The sequence below is a fragment of the Trachypithecus francoisi genome, unplaced genomic scaffold (assembly GCF_009764315.1).
Source record: "Trachypithecus francoisi isolate TF-2019V2 unplaced genomic scaffold, Tfra_2.0 Lachesis_group20, whole genome shotgun sequence".
Lineage (NCBI taxonomy): Eukaryota > Metazoa > Chordata > Mammalia > Primates > Cercopithecidae > Trachypithecus > Trachypithecus francoisi.
In genome coordinates this window covers 54,670,866-54,685,180 of record NW_022681466.1, presented here as the reverse complement: position 1 = coordinate 54,685,180, position 14,315 = coordinate 54,670,866, and the positions used below count along the sequence as shown (strand labels likewise).

General features: G+C 45.4%; 1 protein-coding gene across 11 annotated transcripts in view; it reads left to right on the top strand.

Annotated features, from left to right (window-relative positions):
* The window catches only part of FAM222B (family with sequence similarity 222 member B), a 114,968-nt gene that overhangs the window by 37,234 nt on the left and 63,419 nt on the right, over window positions 1-14,315 (top strand). For 2 of the 11 annotated variants that reach the window (XM_033181856.1, XM_033181849.1), the window contains exon 1: window positions 13,263-13,538. The exons of 7 other annotated variants lie outside the window; for them this stretch is intronic. The gene's annotated coding sequence lies outside the window, so the exon portion shown is untranslated. Of the gene's footprint in view, window positions 1-13,262; window positions 13,588-14,315 lie in introns of those variants that run through there. 2 more of the 11 variants (XM_033181857.1, XM_033181853.1) reach the window with 2 other exon arrangements.

Below are 14,315 nucleotides of genomic sequence, written 5' to 3'. Positions count from 1 at the left end.
ATTTCAGGCGTGAACCACTGCACCCAGCCTCCTTTGGAGTTTTTAAGTATGAGTATGATATGAGTTGATTTGTGACTAGAAAGAATGATCAGTTGCTGTGTTAGAAATGGATTGTAGTGTGGGCGCGGTGGCTCACACCTGTAATCCCAGCACTTTGGGAGGCCAAGGCGGGCGGATCACTTGAGGTTGGGAGTTCGAGACCAGCCTGACCAACATGGGGAAACCCCATCTCTACTAAAAATACAAAATTACCTGGGCGTGGTGGCGCATGCCTGTAATCCCAGCTACTCAGGAGACTGAGGCAAGAGAATTGCTTGAACCCGGTTTGCAGTGAGCCGATATCACACCATTGCAATCCAGCCTGGGCAACAAGAGCGAAACTCCATCTCCAAAAATGAATGGATTTTAGAAGGAAGCAAGGAGACCAGTAACAAGGCTCTTTGCACGAATCACATGAGACTTTATGGTAACTTGGACTGGGGTGATGGTATAAAAGCTGTGGAAAGGTGGACAGATTTGGCATATCTTTTGTAAGTGAAGTTGACAGGGCTTGCTTTGGGATTGTTACAGGTAATAAGGAATCACGGATAACTTCTATATTATTGACTGGAGCAACCAGGGAAGTAAATGGTTGATGCTGTTAATTGAGATGAGTAAGCCTAGCAGAATATAATTGCCTAGAATTCTTGGACAGTGGTGGCTCATGCCTGTAACCCAGCACTTTGGGGGCTGAGACAAGAGGATCGCCTGAGCCCAGGAGTTTCAGACCAGCCTGGGTAAGATAGAGAGAACCTGTGTCTACAAAAAATAAGAAAGTTGGCCATGTGTGATGGTACATGCCTGTGGTCCCAGCTACTTGAGGGCCTGAGGTGGGAGGATGGCTTGAGCCCAGGGGGTGGAGGTTGCAGTGAGCTGTGATTATGCCACACTACACTTCAGCCTTGGCAACAGAGTGATAACTTGTCTAAAATAAAAAAAAAAAAATTGTTGGCCGGCGCAGTGGCTCACGCCTGTAATCCCAGCACTTTGGGAAGCCGAGGCGGGTGGATGATGAGGTCAGGAGATCGAGACCATCCTGGCTAACTCGGTGAAACCCCGTCTCTACTAAAAGATACAAAAAATTAGCCGGGCATGGTGGCGGATACCTGTAGTCCCAGCTACTCGGGAATGGCATGAACCTGGGAGGCAGAGCTTGCAGTGAGCCGAGATTGTGCCACTGCACTCCAGCCTGGGTGACAGATCGAGACTCTGTCGCAAAAAAAAAAAAAAAAAATTATCTTTTGGTCCTGCCAGGTTTGAGATACTTATTAGGTATCCAAATGGAGAAATTAGATAGTCAGTTGGATAGAAATGCCTGGCATTCCTAGGAGAATTCTGAGCTGAAATAGATAGAATTTGAAGTCATGGAATTTAATCAGGAGGTCATCTACGGATGGTTTGTGGCTAGAGAAGAGCAATTTGAAAGAGAAGGACTAGCTAGTGAGGTAGGTGGAAAACCCAGAAAGTGATGCTATAGAAGGCAAGTAAAGAAGTGTTTCAAGAAGGGAGTGGTCAGCCTGGGTAACATAGTAAGACCCTGTGTCTACAAAAAATAGAAAATTAGCTGTCTGTGGTGGCACATGCCTGTGGTAGTCCCAGCTATTCAGGAGGCTGAGGTGGGAGAATTGCTTGAGTCTGGGAGGTTGAGGCTGCAGTAAGCAGTGATCGTGCCACTGCACTCCAGCCTTATTGTGCCACTGCATTCCAGGTGACAGAGCTAGACACTGTCTCAAAAAAAAAAAAAAAAAAAAAAGAACAGAGTAGTGAGCTCTGTTGAATGCTATATAGAGGTCACGTAACAGAGAAGTACTCACAGGATTTGACAAGCTAGGGACCTAGGGATTATTGGTGACTTCCAGTAGACCCGTTCTTTGGAGTGGTGGAAATAGAAGTCTAATTGTAGTTGATTGAAGGGGAAAAATAAGATGAAGAAACATTTGATCATTTTTTTTTTTTTTTGTTTGGTAACAGGTTTTGGTATCCAGTTTCTTTGAAAACTTCCTGTGTCATTGTAACTAAGTACTTACCTGTTTGTATTCCAGTTGAATATGTGGTTTGTCCCCACCCCCCGCCAAGACGGAGTCTCGGTCTCTTGCCCAGGCTGGAGTGCAGTGGCGCGATCTCAGCTCACGGCAACCTCCGCCCCAAGTTTAAGTGATTCTCCTGCCTCAGCCTCCTGAGTAGCTGGGACTACCTACACCTGGAACCACGCCTGGCTAATTTTATTTTCATATATATATATAATATATATATATATATATATTTAGACGGACTCTTGCTCTGTTGCCCAGGCTGGAGTGCAGTGACGTGATCTCAGCTCAGTGCAACCTCTGCCTCCTGGGTTTTAAGCAGTTCTTTCTGCTTCAGTCTCCTGAGTAGCTGGGATTACAGGCGCCTGCCACCATGCCCAGCTAATTTTGTTTTTGTTTTTTTTTTTGAGTTGGAGTTTTCCTCTTGTTGCCCAGGCTGGAGTGCAATGGTGCAATCTCGGCTCATTCCAACCTCCGCCTCCCGGGTTCAAGCGATTCTTCTGCTTCAGCCTCCCAAAGTGCTAGGATTACAGATATATGCCACAGCGTCTGGCTTAATTTTTGTATTTTTAATAGAGACGGGGTTTCACCATGTTGGCCAGGCTGGTCTTGAACTTCCGACCTCAGGTGATCCACCTGCCTCGGCCTTCCAAAGTGCTGGGATTACAGGCGTGAGCCACTGTGCTGCCCGGCCTTTTTAAAAAATATTTTTAGTAGAGACGGGGTTTGGCCAGGCTATCTCAAACTCCTGACCTCAAGTGATCTGCCCGCCTTGGCCTCCCAGAGTGCTGGGATTATAGGCATGAGCCACTGCGCCGAGCCTGACTATGTATTTGTGTTGAAGTAGTATCTTTCAGTGTTTTTGTACCATTATTTTATTTTATTTATTTACTTATTTTGAGACAGAGTCTTGTCCTATTGCCCAGGCTGGAGTGCAATGGTGCGATATTGGCTCACTGCAGCCTCCGCCCCCCAGGTTCAAGCGATTCTCCTGCCTCAGCCTCCTGAGTAGCTGGGATTACAGGCATGCGCCACCATGCCCAGCTAATTTTTGTATTTTTAGTAGAAATGGGGTTTCACCATGTAGGCCAGGCTGATCTCAAACTCCTGACCTCATGTGATCTATCTGCCTCAGCCTCCCAAAGTGCTGGGATTACAGGCATGAGCCACCTCTCACCCGGCCCTGTATGATTATTTTAGATGGACTCCTATTTCCAAAAACCTGCTTTAACTACTTTTATGAGCAATACAGGTAACTGATGAGCGAATGAGACTTTTTATAAGGGTTAGACCCTTGGTCTATAAGAAAAGCAGACTGACTTGACCTTGATCTTAAAGTACATCAGTTTTCTCAGCTGTCAAATGAGGATAACAGGACCATTTTGGCTCATTGGGTGGTTGTGAAGCATGACTACCAATGAAAATAATTGTAAAACACTTTTGAAAGTTAGTGTGATATAAATGCTAAAGAATAGTTCTTTATTGGGATGTTGTGAAAATAAGCAACTTGCTGTCTATTGGAGGCCTTAAGTTCCTTTTGAGGAGGCAATATATATATATGTATGTATATATATGTATGTATATATGTATATATGTGTATATATATATGTGTGTGTATATATATATATATATATTTTTTTTTTTTTTGAGACGGAGTCTCGCTCTGTCGCCCGGGCTGGAGTGCAGTGGCTGGATCTCAGCTCACTGCAAGCTCCATGTCCCGGGTTTATGCCATTCTCCTGCCTCAGCCTCCCGAGTAGCTGGGACTACAGGCGCCTGTCACCTCGCCCGGCTAGTTTTTTGTATTTTTTAGTAGAGACAGGGTTTCACCATGTTAGCCAGGATGGTCTCGATCTCCTGACCTCGTGATCTGCCCGTCTCGGCCTCCCAAAGTGCTGGGATTACAGGCTTGAGCCACCGCGCCCGGCCGAGGAGGCAATATATTTTTATAAATACTATTATATCACTTTAGAATGTGCATATTATTAGAGTTTTGGCCAGGCACAGTGGCTCAAACCTGTAATTCCAGCGCTTTGGGAGGCCAAGGTGGGCAGATCACGAGGCCAAGAGTTCGAGACCATCCTGACCAGTATGGTGAAACCCTGTCTGTACTAAAAATACAAAAATAAGCTGGGCATGGTGGTGCGTGCCTGTAGTCCCAGCTACTTGGGAGACTGAGTCAGGAGAATCGCTTGAACCCAGGAGGGGGAGGTTGCAGTGAGCCTAGATCGCACCATTGCACTCCAGCCTGGCGACACAGTGAGAGTCCGTCTCAAAAAAAATAAATAAATAAATAAAAGAGTTTTACCAGGCTGGGCGCAGTGGCTCATGCTTGTAATCCCAGCACTTTGGGAGGCCGCGACAGGTGGATCATTTGAGGTCATCAGGAGTTTGAAACAAGCCTGGCCAACATGGTGAAAACCCATCTCTACTAAAAATAAAAAAAAAAAAATTAGCCAGGCATGGTGGCAGGTGCCTGTAATCCCAGCTACTAGGGAGGCCGAGGCACGAGAATTACTTGAACCCGGGAGGCAGAGGTTGCAGTTAGCGGAGATCATGCCATGGCACTCCAGCCTGGGTGATAGAGTGAGACTTCGTCTCAAAAAAAAAGTTTTACCATCTTTGGCTGGGCGCGGTGGCTCACGCCTGTAATCCCAGCACTTTGGGAGGCTGAGGCAGGCAGATCTCGAGGTCAAGAGATCGAGACCATCCTGGCTAATACACAGTGAAACCCTGTCTCTACTAAAAATACAAAAAAATTAGCCAGGCATGGTGGCAGACGCCTGTAGTCCTAGCTTCTCTGGAGGCTGAGGCAGGAGAATCACTTGAACCCAGGAGGCGGAGCTTGCAGTGAGCCGAGATCGTGCCACCGCACTCCAGCCTAGGCGACAGAGTGAGATTCCGTCTCAAAAAAAAAAAAAAAAAAAAAAGTGGCCGGGCACGGTGGCTCAAGCCTGTAATCCCAGCACTTTGGGAGGCCGAGACGGGCGGATCACGAGGTCAGGAGATCGAGACCATCCTAGCTAACACGGTGAAACCCCGTCTCTACTAAAAAAAAAAAATACAAAAAACTAGCCGGGCGATGTGGTGGGCACCTGTAGTCCCAGCTACTCAGGAGGCTGAGGCAGGAGAATGGCGTAAAACCCGGGAGGCGGAGCTTGCAGTGAGCTGAGATCCGGCCAATGTACTCCAGCCTGGGCGGCAGAGCGAGACTCCGTCTCAAAAAAAAAAAAAAAAAAAAAAAAAGTTTTACCATCTTTGCTTTTTGGTTCGGGTGAAGAATGAATTCCACCTCATGGTAGTTACAATGCTGAATGTTTAAAGGACTGATGGGAGTGACTTACAGTGTCTGTATTTATAGCATCACAGCCAATCAGTAGAAACACTCACACACAAAAAATCACTGAAAAAACATTTTAACTTGCTATAGGTAACACCATAAACACATTTTAATGCAGGATTAGGTGATTGTTGCAGTTAGACTTTGAAGAGTGACATGATGCCATTTTAGACAAAACTAACACTCCTTGTTCCATACCAGAGTCTAAATATAGAATCAGTGGCATCATTACCTATAATGTACTTAGGAAGTACATTGAAATTTGAATCTGTTGGACTAAATTTTTCTCAGCCTTTTAAGTGACATTAACAATAGAGGAAAATTGGGATGTGGTCTAAAAGCCGGTAAGGAAAACTGAAATGGTTGTGGGATAGTCTGCTGACTGCTGGGAACTTGACCTGACACCTCAGTTGGGATCGTATATATTGTTTTCAGTATAGGGACCTGTGTGTTGCTAATTTTAGAACAAAGTGACATGAATTTTTTTTTAGCTTTATGCAGGTTGGAATGGAATCTTTTTTTCTGGAATTTGGGTTCTTTCACAATCCATTACCTTTTTGTATCAAGGACAAGTGAAAGACTTAGGTTTCTTTTCCTCTTTGATGGGAAGATTGTACTTGTTTTTGTTGGACCCAGGCATTATCTGCTTTTCTTTTGCATTTGCGTTTGGTGACTGCTAAAAGGGTCCTTGAATGACATGCTTTCACAGCAAAGACAGTCGACTAAGTTTATTTTCTTAGAGACGTTTTATTTCTGTGGTTGTATTAAGACTCCCTGTTATTTGCTTTCATCATTGGCTTGTTCATTCTAGGCTTAGGGATTGGCTTCAACTGTTTTACATTCATAGGCACAGGTTCATTTTATATTCGTATTTTAGTTTTCTTGGATTTAATTTGTAGTTTACCTGTATCCATTGTATTGAATAGTTTCCTTCCTAGATTAGGTATTTCATAAAACTGAATATTAAGGCCGGGCGCGGTGGCTCAAGCCTGTAATCCCAGCACTTTGGGAGGCTGAGACGGGCGGATCACGAGGTCAGGAGATCGAGACCATCCTGGCGAACACGGTGAAACCCCGTCTCTACTAAAAATACAAAAACTAGCCGGGCGAGGCGGCGGGCGCCTGTAGTCCCAGCTACTCGGGAGGCTGAGGCAGGAGAATGGCGTAAACCCGGGAGGCGGAGCTTGCAGTGAGCTGAGATCCGGCCACTGCACTCCAGTCCGGGCGACAGAGCGAGACTCCGCCTCAAAAAAAAAAAAAAAAAAACTGAATATTTTTATTTTTATTACTTATGCTTGACATCTTTATCATTATTTTCATTCAGAATAGCCCAAGTTTCTCTGGAAGCTTGCAGCTGGCAGTACTATCAAGACAAAATGCCTTTAGGACTGTATGGAGAAGGCACTTTCCACCACTACCTAACAATATGGAATATGTATAATTTTTGACTGTGTATTTCTTCTGTGATTTACTAGCTCATATTCTTTGAATATTTTCCCCTTTGGTTATCTGTCTTCCTCTTATTTACTTATTAAGGTTCTTTGCATATTGTGGCATTCAACTCTTTCTTTATGTGATGTAAGTATTCTTTAAGGCTATGAATAAGAAGTGAGAAGGGAGGCTATTGCATTAAATGCTAATCCAAGATGGTGTTTGGTTAAATTGTTCTATTGTTTGCCTTGATTATTTGAGCAATAGTAAGCTTCTTTTGTCTCTCCCCTTCCAAAGATGCATATAAAAGCTCCTTCTGTCTGAAGTAAAGTGTTGGCTCTGTGTTGGTTATAATTTGCTTTTTCTGGCTTGCACAGCCTTCTTTTTGTTTTCTGTCTTCTGACAGATTATAGGATTGTGGGGAAACAGCGTCCAGGGCTTTTTCAGGAACCGTGCCATTTTATCTACGGGAGAAGCCATTGGCTTTGGCACTAGAAGGGAATTGGCTGTGCATTTAAAGATGCCAAATCATGCTCGATTCACAAGTTTGCTGTCTCATTTTGTCTATGTGTGTGAAACTTTTTCAGGATTTTGGCTTTTTACTTTTTCTACCATGTGCTACCCCATCAATATGAAAAATTAACAACTAACCCCTTCTTTCCAGCTCTCTACTCCCAGAACATACAACCCAAACATCCTAAAACCATAACAAATGATGGAGCAGTCATTTTGAATATTCGGGAAAAATATACCGTACAAGTGTTTCCCTCTGGCACTCTTGTGACTTTGAGCTTTAATTCTGGTTTATCAGTCATTCCTGTAGAGTCTTTTTATTTTTTTAAAGACAGGATCTTACTCTGTCACTCAGGCTTGGAGTGCTGTGGCACGATCATAGCTCACTATAACCTCGAACTCTGTACTCCTGGGCTCAAGTGATCCTCCCACCTCTGCCTCCCAAGTAGCTGGAAGTATAAACCACCCCCTACACCCCACGTTCAAGCCTTTTAAACTGCATACAATAGATTTTGAAGCCTAACCAACTAGTTATTTTAGCAAATCTTCTTCACCAGATAATGCTTCTACTTTTTACAGATAGAAGTTTAAAGATACCATCTAGGTATAGGTTATTTCCGTTTAGATTAAGGCCAGAAACGTTATTAGGAGAAAAAGCCAATTTGGATAGGCTGGTTTGTCTAGTGTGAATTATTATATATAGGCACATGTTTTTCTTCTCTCTTCTAGGAAGGATTCTCTTTCTGTCCTGTCCCATATCCATAGTCTCCCAAAGTCTTGGGTTTGATTCTCTACTCTGCATTCTCTGTTGTAGTTTGCCTATTATTATTATTTTTTTTTTGAGATAGAATTTCACTCTTGTTGCCCAAGCCAGAGTGCAATGGCACAATCTCGGCTCACTGCAAACTCTGCCTCCTGGGTTCAAGCGATTCTCCTGCCTCAGCCCCCCAAGTAGCTGGGATTATAGGCGACCAACATAGCTGGCTAATTTTTTGTATTTTTAGTAGAGGCAGGGTTTCACCATGTTGACCTGGCTTGTCTCAAACTCCTGACCTCAGGTAGTCCAGCCTCAGCCTCCCAAAGTATTGGGATTATAGGCATGAGCCTCTGCGCCTGGCCTTATTATTATTATTAATTTTTTTTTTTTTTTGAGACAAGAGTCTCACTCTGTTGCCCAGGCTGGAGTTCAGTGGCGCGATAATTGGCTCACTGCAATCTGTGTCTCCCAGGTTCAAGTGATTCTCCTATCTCATCCTCCTGAGTATCTGGGATTACAGGCATGCGCTACCACGCCTAGCTAATTTTTGTATTTTTGGTAGAGATGGGGTTTTGCCATGTTGGCCAGGAAGGTCTTGAACTCCTGACCTCAGGTGATCTGCCTGCCTTAGCCTCCAAAAGTGCTAGGATTACAGTCATGAGCCATCGGGCCCAACCATTATTATTTTTTGAAACGGAGTTTCACTCTTGTCACCCAGGCTAGAGTGCAATGACACGATTTCAGCTTACTGCAACCTCCGTCTCCCGGGTTCAAGTGATTCTCCTGCCTCAGCCTCCTGAATAGCTGGGATTACAGGCACCTGCCACCACGCCCAGCTAATTTTTGTATTTTTTAGTAGAGACAGGGTTCCACAATGTTCGCCAGGCTGGTCTTGAACTGCTGACCTCAATTTATCCATCTGCTCGGCCTCCCAAAGTGCTGTGATTACAGGTGTGAGCTACTGCACCGGCCTTATTACTGATTTTTTTGAACAGGCATGTCTTCCCTAACTACACTAAGTAATTTAAAGACAAAGACCACATCTTATTCATCTTTTTGTCTCTGGGGTCTAATAGAATTTCAGGCATACAGGAATACAGTGCGTATTTGGTGATGTTAGTGAATGAGTAAAACAAAGTCCCAGATTTTATTTGGATTTTTTTACTCCCCTCTAGTGTCTGAAACAGAAAGTGCAGCCAGTTAAAACCCTTTAACTACTGTTACACCTTGCTAACTTTGAAGTGATAATGCCAGGAATTCCCTTTAAAAAAAAAAAAAAATACCACAGTGTTTTTCTCAGACCTACTGTTCTCTTGAAGTCCAATGAACAATAAAAGTTTTATTAAAGTTTCTATGCTCTGTGTCATGGGTGTTTGAATTCTGTAAATATCACGTAGCAGTTCTTTATGAGGAAATTGTCTTTTAAAGACTGTTTGCCTTCTTTTCGGGTTCAGTCATTTTTTTTGTGTGTGTTTGTAATTCTGTTCTGGGACCTGTATCGTTTTGATTGGAGTAAATTAAGTGTCAGAGTTACATTTTATTTTATTTTTGGTTGTTAAAAATGCCGTTTAGGAAATTTGCAAAATAGGGTGCTCAGGAAATGATGAGGTGCAAACTGATCAGTCTACAGGGATATTACCTAAACTAGTTTTTAGTCTAGCCTATTGATCTCTTCCATCTATTTTTGAGAGGTGTTTATGTTTTAATATCTTTTTGTTTGTTTGTTTTGAGACGGAGTCTCGCTCTGTCGCCCGGGCTGGAGTGCAGTGGCCGGATCTCAGCTCACTGCAAGCTCCGCCTGCCGGGTTTATGCCATTCTCCTGCCTCAGCCCCCTGAGTAGCTGGGGCTACAGGCGCCCGCCACCTCGCCCGGCTAGTTTTTTGTATTTTTTAGTAGAGACGGGGTTTCACCGTGTTAGCCAGGATGGTCTCAATCTCCTGACCTCGTGACCCGCCCATCTCGGCCTCCCAGAGTGCTGGGATTACAGGCTTGAGCCACCGCGCCCGGCCATGTTTTAATATCTTTTACTGACTGTAAAAGTAAGACGTTCAACATAGTTTAAAGATGATAAAATCTGTAATTTCACTAAGTTAACGTAGTAAAAATAACAAAATTAATGCTTTTTATTTACGTATATTTTGAGACGGAGTCCCACTTGCCCAGGCTGGAGTGCACTGGCGCGATCTCCACTCACTGTAATCTCTGCCTCCTGGGTTCAAGCAATTTTCCTGTCTCAGTCTCCCGAGTAGGTGGAATTACAGGCCCCCGCTACCATACTGGGCTAATTATTATTATTTTTTATTTTTTGTAGAGATGAGGTTTCAACATGTTGGCAAGGCTGGTTTTGAACCCCTAACCTCAAGTGAGCTGCCCGATTCAGCATCCCAAAGTGCTAGGATTACAGGTGTCAGCCACCGTGCTGTGCCTTAATTTTTTTTTTTTTTTTTTGAGATGGAGTCTTCCTCTGTTGCTCAGGCTGGAGTGCAGTGGCATGATCTCAACTCACTGCAACCTGTGCCTCCCAGTTTCAAGCGAGTCTCCTACCTCAGCCTCCCGAGTAGCTGGGATTACAGATGTGCGCCACAACTCCCGGCTATTTTTTGTACTTTTTTTTTTGTTCTTGAGACGGAGTCTCGCTATGTCGCCCAAGCTGGAGTGCAGTGGCCGGATCTCAGCTCACTGCAAGCTCCGCCTCCCGGGTTCACGCCATTCTCCTGCCTCAGCCTCCCAAGTAGCTGGGACTACAGGTGCCCGCCACCTCGCCCGGCTAGTTTTTTGTATTTTTTAGTAGAGACGGGGTTTCGCCGTGTTAGCCAGGGTGGTCTTCATCTCCTGACCTTGTGATCCACCCGTCTCGGCCTCCCAAAGTGCTGGGATTACAGGCGTGAGCCACTGCGCCGGGCCCTTTTTGTACTTTTTTTAGAGACGGGGTTTTACCATGTTGGCCAGGCTGATCTCAATCTCCTGACCTTGAGATCTGCCTATCTGAGCCACCCAAAGTGCAAGCCCCTGCACCTGGCCCTCTTTTTTATTGTTTAAAAGGTACAATAAAACAAATTCTCTTTTTCAGTTCTCCCTAACTATATGCTTATTCTCTCAATGATAACTACTGTTGACAGATTGGTTTAACATCTATATATTATGTTGGACCAAGAGATGTATATTCATATGTGCTTAAAAAATAGGCCGGGCGTGGTGGCTCAAGCCTGTAATCCCAGCACTTTGGGAGGCCGAGACGGGCGGATCACGAGGTCAGGAGATCGAGACTATCCTGGCTAACACGGTGAAACCCCGTCTCTACTAAAAAATACAAAAAAAAAAAAAAAAAAAAAAAAAAAGTAGCCGGGCGAGGTGGCGGGCGCCTGTAGTCCCAGCTACTTGGGAGGCTGAGGCAGGAGAATGGCGTAAACCCAGGAGGCGGAGCTTGCAGTGAGCTGAGATCCCGCCACTGCACTCCAGCCTGGGCGACAGAGCGAGACTCCGTCTCAAAAAAAAAAAACAAAAAACAAAAATTAACTGGGCGTGGTGGTGAGCACCTGTAATTTCAGCTACTTAAGAGGCTGAAGCAGAATTGCTTGAATCTAGGAGGCGGAGGTTGCAGTGAGCCGAGATTACACCACAGCATCTCGCCACTACACTCTAGCTTGGGCAACAGAGTGAAACTCCGTCTCAAAAATAAATAAATAAAATAAAACAGGTATGTCATACAGCTCCTTTTCCATCTTCCAGGAGTACTGAGGTGGTTATATATGAAATGTTTTGAGTTCCAAGGTAGCCTAGACTGCTTAAAGTTTCGTTTTGTTTTAAATTATAGTAGTGTTTGGGGCGATTAAGCAGTGTTGTAGAGTGTGATGTAGATATTTAATGTCATGCGTTTGCGAGAACTCTGAACAAAAATGACAATCTAGGTAATAGCTTGCCTTCCCTGACCCCCGTTTTCTTTTTCTCTATCTTTTTTTTTTTTGAGTTAGGATCTTACTCTCAGGCCGGAGTGCAGTGACATTGTCTCTGTTCAGTGTATTCTGCCAAGTAGCTGGGACTAGAGCGTGAGTTACCACGCCTAGCTACATCTAAAATTTGTGGTAGAGATGGGGGGTCTCACCATGTTGACCAGGCTGGTCTCGAACACCTGGGTTCAAGTGATCTGCCCGCGTTGGCCTCTCAAAGTGCTGGGATTACAGGTGAGACACACCGCGCCCGGCCAGTTTTCTTAAATGAACCCCATGTGGTGCTCTGTCACTACCCCCAAGAAAACATACCACAGTGTTTAGCATGTTCTATTCCAGTTAGTTCTATTCCAATTGGTGATTGAAGTGTTGGTGCAACCTGCCAGTTACTCTGAGCCTGGTGGTTGCTGAGAGTATGTTCCCCATAATATTAGGTATATGATTGAACAAGGATTAGGTGTTTGCTTCCTAATTGTACTGAAACCTGCTTGGGATTTAACTGGATTGGATACATCCAGCTGATGTTTTGTATCTGAAACAGGTTGGAGCCAACTATGTGTGGTTTTTTTTGTTGTTCTTTTTTTTTTGGCCGATGATTTCATGTATTCCCTTCTCCACCCCACCAACTTCTAGATACATACTTTCCCAACATGCCTCCACCCCCACCCCTTAATTTCTGCGTCACGGGAAGCTGGAGTTTCCGACAGGGAGGATTGATGTGTGCAACTGATTTAATATGCAATCCTAAATCCGTCCACTGTTACAGTGCAGTGCAATTGATTAGACTAGAGGCGGAGAGGCTTGGGGAGCATCTTTTTACTGTCGAGTGTCTCCAGGTGGCAATTGCTGTTGAAGTCTGAGCCACTCTGGGAGGTATCGCGTGGGTAGGGGGGTTCTCCTAGTACCCAGGTCGAAAGTGGGAGGGGGCGGGGCAGAGGGAGAAGGGGTGCGGAGGGGCGCAGCTTCACCTGGCCCAGCTACGGGATGCTTGGCTCCTGGCTTTGGGGTGGGGGCCGGGAGAGATGGGGGCAGCGCTAACAAAGAGGAGCCGAGTCGGGCCGTGTCCGCGGGTAGCGGGCCTATCCCGGTGGCTGACCTCCCTGTGGACCTCCCCAGTTGGCTGCTTGGCGAGTCGCTCTGCTGGATCCCTGGCTTGCCATTGGCTGTGCAGACAGGAGGGGGCTCGCGAAGAGCCAGGGTGGAGGTGAGGGGGCGGGGCTGGCTTCCGGCGGCGGCTGGGAGCAAGCGGCAGCCGGCTGGGGGAGGGGGTGTCGGCGCACCGCGGAGTCCTGCGCTCCGTGAGCCTGGCACCCGGAGCAGCCGCCTCCCCCTCCCCCTGCCTAGACAGCTAGAAGCCCCTTCTCTTCCATCCTCCCAGGGAGGGGGTGAGCTGGGCTGAGCTGCCCCAGGCGGGCGGGGCGGAGCCAGGAGCCCCACCGAGCGCTGCGGAGCGAACCTCACCTTCTTTCCAGGGCGCAAGGTGTGTGTGCTTTTTCTAACGCGACCCCGACTTCAGCCGACTTAACCTTGTAAGAGAAGGGGAAATGGAATGGGAAATAATATCTCTGGATCCCATCAGTTTGTTTTGCTTATCTGTTTCTACCGTTCATCATTTTTTTTCCTTCCCTTCATCTCACCCCTGCAGATGGGTAAGGAGATTCAGGACTCTTATCTCTTTTTACTGATGTGTCGATATCGGTCGTATAGTAAAATGCACAGAGAAGAAAAGAGGAGCCCTGTTTTGTGTGATATCTGATGCAGTAGACCGCAATCTAAAAAAAAAAAAAAAGGCAAGCTAGGAGTGGATATTTGGAACTGTACTGCATCCGTGTCCATTAAGGCTGTCTTCACCATTTTCCTCCTTGGGACTGCCTTGATCAGCAATAACAATCTGAAAGGAGAGGAGGTGCTAGTGGAAAGAGAGAGCAGCCCCAGTCAAATGGTGGTTAAAGGAAATCCTGATAGTTGTTAGCGATTAACTCTGCTGAAGTCTCTTCCTAGAGTACATTGTCACCGGCTTTGTGTAGTAGCTCATCTCTGTTGCAGAAACCTGACTAGAGCAGGCAAACTTACCTTGTTGTTGCTGAAACTTAAAAGTCTTATCTTTTTCTCTGTCGGTATATTTCTTATATTCACAGACCCTCGGAGGGATTAGTTTCTACCGTCAAAAACCAAAACCAAACTTAAAAAAACCTCCAGATGAATTTTAGTTCGTGGGTTTTTTTTGTTTTTGTTTTTGTTTTTGTTTTTTGAGTTG